This window comes from Entelurus aequoreus, linkage group LG02 (assembly GCF_033978785.1).
Source record: "Entelurus aequoreus isolate RoL-2023_Sb linkage group LG02, RoL_Eaeq_v1.1, whole genome shotgun sequence".
NCBI lineage: Eukaryota > Metazoa > Chordata > Actinopteri > Syngnathiformes > Syngnathidae > Entelurus > Entelurus aequoreus.
This window is the reverse complement of record NC_084732.1, coordinates 49697391-49704890: the sequence shown is the minus strand read 5'-3', so window position 1 is coordinate 49704890 and position 7500 is coordinate 49697391. Positions and strand designations below refer to the sequence as shown.

General features: G+C 43.9%; 1 protein-coding gene across 6 annotated transcripts in view; it reads right to left on the bottom strand.

Moving 5' to 3' along the window:
• tead1b (TEA domain family member 1b) overlaps window positions 1-7500 on the bottom strand; it is a 183298-nt gene that overhangs the window by 116841 nt on the left and 58957 nt on the right. The window lies entirely within an intron of this gene.

The window sequence follows — 7500 nt, the reverse complement described above, 5'->3', positions numbered from 1 at the left end:
CAATGACCACAGGGTTTGACATGAATAAGTGTGACAGATAGAAATGTGATGGCGGCCGGGGAGGAATGTGATGAATCATTACTGTTTTTGATGATCAATTGAATGTACGGTTGTCGACAATGGAATTAGCAGGTACAGTTTAAAAAGAAAAAAAGAGAACGTTCCTTGAAAGGGTTAAGAGGGGGTTTACAATACTCGAAAAGTCGTGAACTCAAACGTCTGGTAAAATAAGGAAATAAAAAATAAATTAAAATAAAATAAAAAAGTAACTGGAAGTTTTATGGTAGGTGAAACGCAGAGAGAGTGCTCGTGTGTGTGTGTGTGTGTGTGTGTGTGTGTGTGTGTGTGTGTGTGTGTGTGTGTGTGTGTGTGTGTGTGCGCTGGTGAAAATGGAACACTCAGGGAGAGAATTTAAGAGTTTGGCGTATGATAAAAGTAAACGGGGATTACGTGGAAAAACGAAATGCAGCAAAAGAAACGATGATTAATGACAGAATGAACTGATTGGTTTTTTGTCTGCCGCGCATGCGCAAGACAATTCAAACGACCCGCCCAGACTTTGATTAAGTCACCGCCCCCTACTCCAGTGACAAGAGAAGGAGGTATTAACACGCCCCCTCTAAGATTAATCCTGCCTCCGAAAATTAACCCCTTGTACATGTCTGACCATTTTCTCCGGCAGACATTTTTGACACATGACATTAACACTTTGGACATACTACAATATAAGTCTATTGCCGATGCATACATGCAAGCCATTGTTGACCTTGCTTTCCCACCTGTACCTCCGGGAGGGAACCTTTGGCCAAACACTTTGGACAAAGTTAACCCTGATATACACGGTGCCAAAAACAATATATGGCAGGACATTTTATTCATCCCATGCAATATAGGGCTGATGACAGAGCAACAAGGAAACGACTACTTAAATTACAGATCGCTGAAGATAAAAGGTTAAAAGAACCAAAAGGTCAAAGATCAGCTAGGGTATATTCAGCAGTGGGTGACCTTGCTTTTGAGTTCCAACAGGTGGAGGAAAGAATCCTCAACAGACGTGCGGTTGGACTCGGGTGGTGGACAACACGATGCTTCAAAGCCGGTCTGGGGTAGACACTGTTTCGGCTGTGACCAGCCTGGTCACTGGAGTCGGGACTGTCCGAACATTTCCGAACAGGAAAGGTTCCGTCGTGCCAACAAACGAACACGAAGGCGTGTAAGAGGACGCCCACATCAGGAGCCGCAGCAGGAAGTACCGACAGGACCCCTGCTGGACATGAGTGTCAACGGACAATTTTATCAGCCACCCATTCGATTCTGAATGCAGAGGTACCAAAAAAACTGTGTGCTTCCTCTTTAAAGGTCGAAGGCTTCGCTGGGGTCACAAGAAGGTTACCTGTCACCAAACCACTTCCGGTTCAGATTGCTGGACCTCCTTTACAGACTGTACCCTGACATTCAAATCGCAAAGAAGGAACATTCCTGGTGTTACCTGACGGCTGAACCACCCAGCTGCGACACCACTACCAAGACTACTCCATGAGCTCATACCACAGCCTGAAACAACAGGAATGGCTGACATCCAACTGCTCTAACGGTGAAAACCCTGACTGGCTGAGATGCTTCCGTGTGTTCTGCCACCCGACTCGCCATATGTTATGATTATTTATATATGTTGGAACTCAAGGTGTGGCTGCTCATGTTGACCTATCTTTGCAACAGTATGGTATAAGATGGACACAATTGATGTCCCACATTGTTCCCTTGCTCTCTGTCTCGCCTACAAAACCAAAGAACTTAGGTCCAATGATAAGACACGGCGTAGCTGCCAAACATTACACCGACACCCAAATACCACATTTTCAATTGTTTAGGTTTAGCCCATGGTTATGTTAAACACATAACTATGGGCTGCACTTTAGACACCTGTAGGCTACAAGGAGCTAGCAGCTACACAACAGCTGAGCTAAAACGACACATTACACATTTAAGCATATCAAATAATTATAGTTGCTCATTACATACACAAAGTTGCCATGGCAGAAGTCTGATAGAAAGTATTCAGTAACAAACGTGTCCGCATCATTCAACTTTCTACAACATGAGCTTGACTTAATGAATTATTGGGGCTACCAGGTGTGGTAAAATTTCAAAATACTATTGCTAAAGCATTCGCCACAAGGGTAGTATTTTTCTAGTATTGGTGACAATATAAATATAAGCATATTTGTTACTTTCACCATATTGAATAAGTTACATAAAAGCTAGGGTTTAGTTGAGTTTGAGTTAATTGTGATATTGCTAAGGGGTCCCCTACCCTAACACCACCCCCCAGTGGACCATAGAGGCTAAAGAGACTTTCATTGACCTCAAACATGACCTGTCCTCCGCTACTTGACTATTAGCTGACCTTTTTCTTAGATGTTTCTGAAAGTGATAGTATGACTAACACAGTCCTTTTTTTCAGAAACAGAAGGGGGTGAGTGAGGGTGGATACAGACTCCTTGGACACATTCCATAGTTTTAACATTTTTCCCGTGGGTAAGAAGTTATAACTAATTTTAATTTGAAAATAATGATTTTACACATCGATAGTAGTTTAGTAGATCAAATTTAGAATATGGAGGAGGTGAGGGTGAACCATGTATAGTCTTTGATTTCACTGATATGATCAATACGGTACAAGGGAAAAGGTACGTACTGACTTGTGTTGACAATCACAGTGGTTGGCCGGAAGCAACAACAACCTCAAAAGAGGATGCAATATCAGTAATTAAATGACTTGTGAATGACCTAATACCCCGAAATGGTTTCCCCAAAAAGATTAGGTCAGACAACGGCAACCATTAAAAAAAAAAAAAAAAATACTCACTTAGCCTTGGTCGAAAAGGCTTTCGGACTAGAACACAGGTTTGGGGTACCATCCTGAGTCCCAAGGTAAGGTTGAAAGGATGGACCAGAACATAAAAAACTAATTGGCTAAAATCTGTGCACAGACCAAATTTAATTGGATTGACATGTTGCAATTAGTGTTAATGATCATTCGAAGGTCCGTGAATAAAACTGTTTTACCGCCCTTTGAGTTTTTCACCCTATGAGCTGCATACAGGTCAGCCATTCACAGGACCAGCAGCCCCCCATGGAAGGAGGACTCAGCGTAAAACCAAAATGGTATTTTACACAAAAAATTGCAGAATTTGTGTGCCAGTTCTTCTGTACAGATGCCCTTCCGCCCGCTGAGAGGGTCAAGATCAAGGTCATCAAACGCAAGTGGACGGAGCTCAGGTGGACTGGTCCCTTCAAGGTCGTGGAACGGACGTCCCACGCCCTTCGGCTGGCTGGTGGAGGGGACACCTGGTACCACCTCTCCCTCTGCACTATGGCTGAAGAACCTGACAGATCACCAGGGGATGTCATTGCTGACATCGCCACAACATCTGCCCCTCAGCCCAGGAGACGAGAGAGATTTTCTACCTACATTACTCTTTTCAACTTCTATATTGTATATCTTTGTGTGAGACCAATCCAGTATGCTAAATGTTTCTTAGTTTTTCTTGCTTGTTTTCAGCATAACTGTATGTGTCGTTACATTAAGTGAAAAGTTTGATGTTTACCCCCGTTTTGTTACCTAAATTACTCTGATATTGATAGACGAAAGGCAGGATGTTGCACCCGGTAGTGTTCCCTGACGGACTGGTTTTTGGGCGTGTTCTACTGTCTTTGTGTCTCAGTTCATCCTTCCTGACGACAGTGACTGACAAGTGTCTAAGAACATACAGCGGACTTTAAATAGACTGGGTCAAAGGGGATAGCAAGACTTATTTTTTGACCTGTGCAGTGTGATTAATTACGGGGGACACAATAGCTATTACCGTGGTAATAACTTCTATATTTGTTACGACTCAACCCTGAACCATTGGTGTCGGATGCAGACAACATACTCTGGTAAGTTGTGCCCATCTTCCCTTTTATGTTGTTTTGGGGCTTGACCTGACTGATACAGACGCTAAAGGAATTATTAAAATTAATGTCCTTGAGAGGGCGTTAACTACCTCTACACCCTCTGTAGCACCTAAAGTACCACCCCACCTCGGTGGTGTTTCAAAGGCTCACATCCGTGCGTGCTAATGACATCACCACCGAAGGCCTGGTAACTTTGACCTTTGACCTTAGGAGCGGGTGCAGACAACCTGTGGCTCAGGTGGATGCCAAAACCTGGGTGACTGTGTTGCTTCTTCCGCTGGACGTCCCTTTTCCCACACTTACCCCGCCCCTTTTAAGTTGACTGACATGTGTACCCTTCTGTTGACAATGCCACCCGACTTCTTCCCTTTGTGGCCCAAAAGCTGAATTACACGCGTTTTCAAATTACAGGACCCTCTCCGTCCCCCAACAAATTGGGTGACATCAACCATTACTGGTGCACCACACTGATGGATGGCTCTAGGATAGGCCCTTAGGCACGAGCTGACTTATTCTGGTGTTGTGGGAAGCACAGATTGTACATTAGAATCCCGACGTCAGCCGTTGGGCTTTGTGCTATGGTTAGACTGGTGACCCCACTCACCAAATTAACACCCCTTGGAACTCCTGTTTCAGCGGCCTCTCTAACTCCCCGCCGCCGTTGAGACTAACCAACCTGACTCGTGACGCCGTTGAGGGACTTGCTGAACAACTTGCCCCGACCTCCCTCAGGGCCGTTCAGATCCGCATAGCCCTTGACCGCATCCTAGCCAAGGAAGAAGGAGTGTGTGCAATGTTTGGTGACCAATGCTGTACCTTCATTCCTAACAACACTACCCCCGATGGCTCAGTTCAGAGGGCCTTAAAGGGCCTCCAGGCCCTGTCTAGGGTCACATTAGGCAGGTGGACTGACCTAATTAAGTCTGTCTTGGTCTCCATTCGGAGTTTTTTTGGCCATCATAGCCTCATGCGGTTGCTTTATCGCCCCTTGGGCTAAGTGTCACTAAAGGGGGTCTAGCAAAGTGGTAACTTTAAGACTTTCGAGAATTGTTGGTTTACTTCCCTGACCATGACGACATTGACGTGGACTCCCTCCATCTATCTCCCATGTAAATAAGCTGTTGTTTTATTGCTAGCTTGCTTAAAGAAAAAAAACAGCACCTACTTTAATGTGGGGTGTGCTTTATAAGTTTTGTACAAGTAATAAAGATCTTATTAGAAGATCTTAAAGGGGGATTGATGGAAGCAGATCAGAATCATATCCATATTTAAGTGTTACTTCTTTCTAAAAACTCCTATAGTCATATTTACATCAGCTAATGTCTCGTGTGGTACAAAGTGCTTGGATTTGAGTGTCCTTGGTTAGAGTCAGAGCGCTGTCTTTGTTGAGACTGCCATTACATTCCTAAGATAAGAAGCACAGCTAGACTGGGGAAACAGCAGGTGGGAGGGGGGGGGGGGACAGGAGAAGGAGGAAGTAGACAGGAGTTCCGGGGTTTTGGTAGACCGATCTGGACTGGGCTAGGGAACGCTTGGGTGCTGGATTGGTCTCAGGTTTGTCCTCTAAGCTTGGAGAATAAACCACAAAATACCAACTTCTGCCTGGTGATTGAATATAAACAACAGCATATCGCCATAAAAAGAATTTGGGAGAGACTAGCAATTTGAATTCCCCATTGGAGGAATGCTGGTCAACGCAACAATATATATATACATGTATATGTATATGTATATATATATATATATATATATATATATGTATATATATATATATATATATATATATATATATATATATATATATATATATATATATATATATATATATATATATATATATATATATATATATATATACATACAGATGGGGCAGCACGGTGGCAGACGGGTTAGTGCGTCTGACTCACAATATGAAGGTCTTGAGTAGTCCCGAGTTCAATCTCGGGCTCGGGATCTTTCTGTGTGGAGTTTGCATGTCCTCCCCGTGACTGCGTGGGTTCCCTCCGGGTTCTCCGGTTTCCTCCCACTTCCAAAGACATGCACCTGGGGATAGGTTGATTGGCAACACTAAATTGGCCCTAGTGTGTGAATGTGAGAGTGAATGTTGTCTGTCTATCTGTGTTGGCCCTGTGATGAGGTGGCGACTTGTCCAGGGTGTACACCGCCTTCCGCCCGATTGTAGCTGAGATAGGCTCCAGCACCCCCTGCGACCCCTTAAGGGAATAACCGGTAGAAAATGGATGGATGGATATATACAGATGTTTAGGGCTGTCAAAAAAACAAGTTAAACCATGGTATTAATCACAAAAAATATTGAATTTATCATGGATTTTATTTTTTCTGTACATGCTCTTTTACCTCAACCGCGGTTATATGAAAGGTGGCGCAAGTAGCTGCCACACTTTTGACATTGAGTATTACGCCTATACTGGCTCACCTGCCCTGGCTTCTTGTGTACTGAAGATGCGACTTTAAGGTTTTACTACTTACGTATAAAATACTAAACAGTCTAGATCCATCCAATCTGGCCTATTGTATTGTACCATACGTCCCGGCCAGAAATCTGCGTTTTAAGAAGTCCGGCTTATTAGACATTCCCTGAGCCCAAAAAAAGTCTGCGGGCTATAGAGCGTTTTCTAGTCGGGCTCCAGTACTCTGGAATGCCCTACCGGTAACAGTTAGAGATGCTACCTCAGTAGAAGAATTTAAGTCCCATCTTAAAACTCATTTGTATACTCTAGCCTTTAAATAGACCCCTTTTTAGACTAGTTGATCTGCTGTCTCTTTTCTTTTCTGCTCTGCCCCCCTCTCCTGCGTGGAGAGGTTATCAGGTGACCACAGATGAAGCGCTAGCTGTTCAAAGTCGGGAGCCGGGGTGGACGACTCCTCTGTGCATCAGTTGGGGACGTCTTTGCGCTGCAAACTTGTCTCCATTCAAGAGGATCCCGTGCTGTCCCCACTTTGGACTGGACTCTCACATTATTAACCGTATCCACTCAGCATTCATCGCACCGGTCTCCCAGGAGGTGCCACATCTGCGGTTCCTTCCAAGGTTTCTCGTTGTTCCCATTGGGTTGAGTTTTATCTTGCCCTGATGTGGGATCTGAGCCAAGGATATCGTTGTGGCTTGTGCAGCCCTTTGAGACACTTGTGATTAAGGGCTATATAAATAAACTTTGATTGATAAATAAACTTTGATTGATTAATTGATATACGGTCAGTGGTCATGTCAATAAATATGCCAAAGCAAATATGAGTGAGGAGACGATAGTGCTCGCTAGTAAATGGTGTGAATTCAAGTAAAACATTAAAAATGTTTTCCTGTTTGACATTCAGACAATGGAATTGCATTTGTGTCCAAATATTGGGTCTTTTTTGTCGCACTGTTGTGACTCCACAGTCTTACATGAAGTCTTACATGTTCTGTCAAACTGCCGGTCTCCCGTCCTTCCTTTACTTCCACACGAAATACAAGGTGGAACAAATGTTTGAGGCAATGTGAGCAAGCCGGTACATTAAAAGTGGTGGACTGCAAGAAGC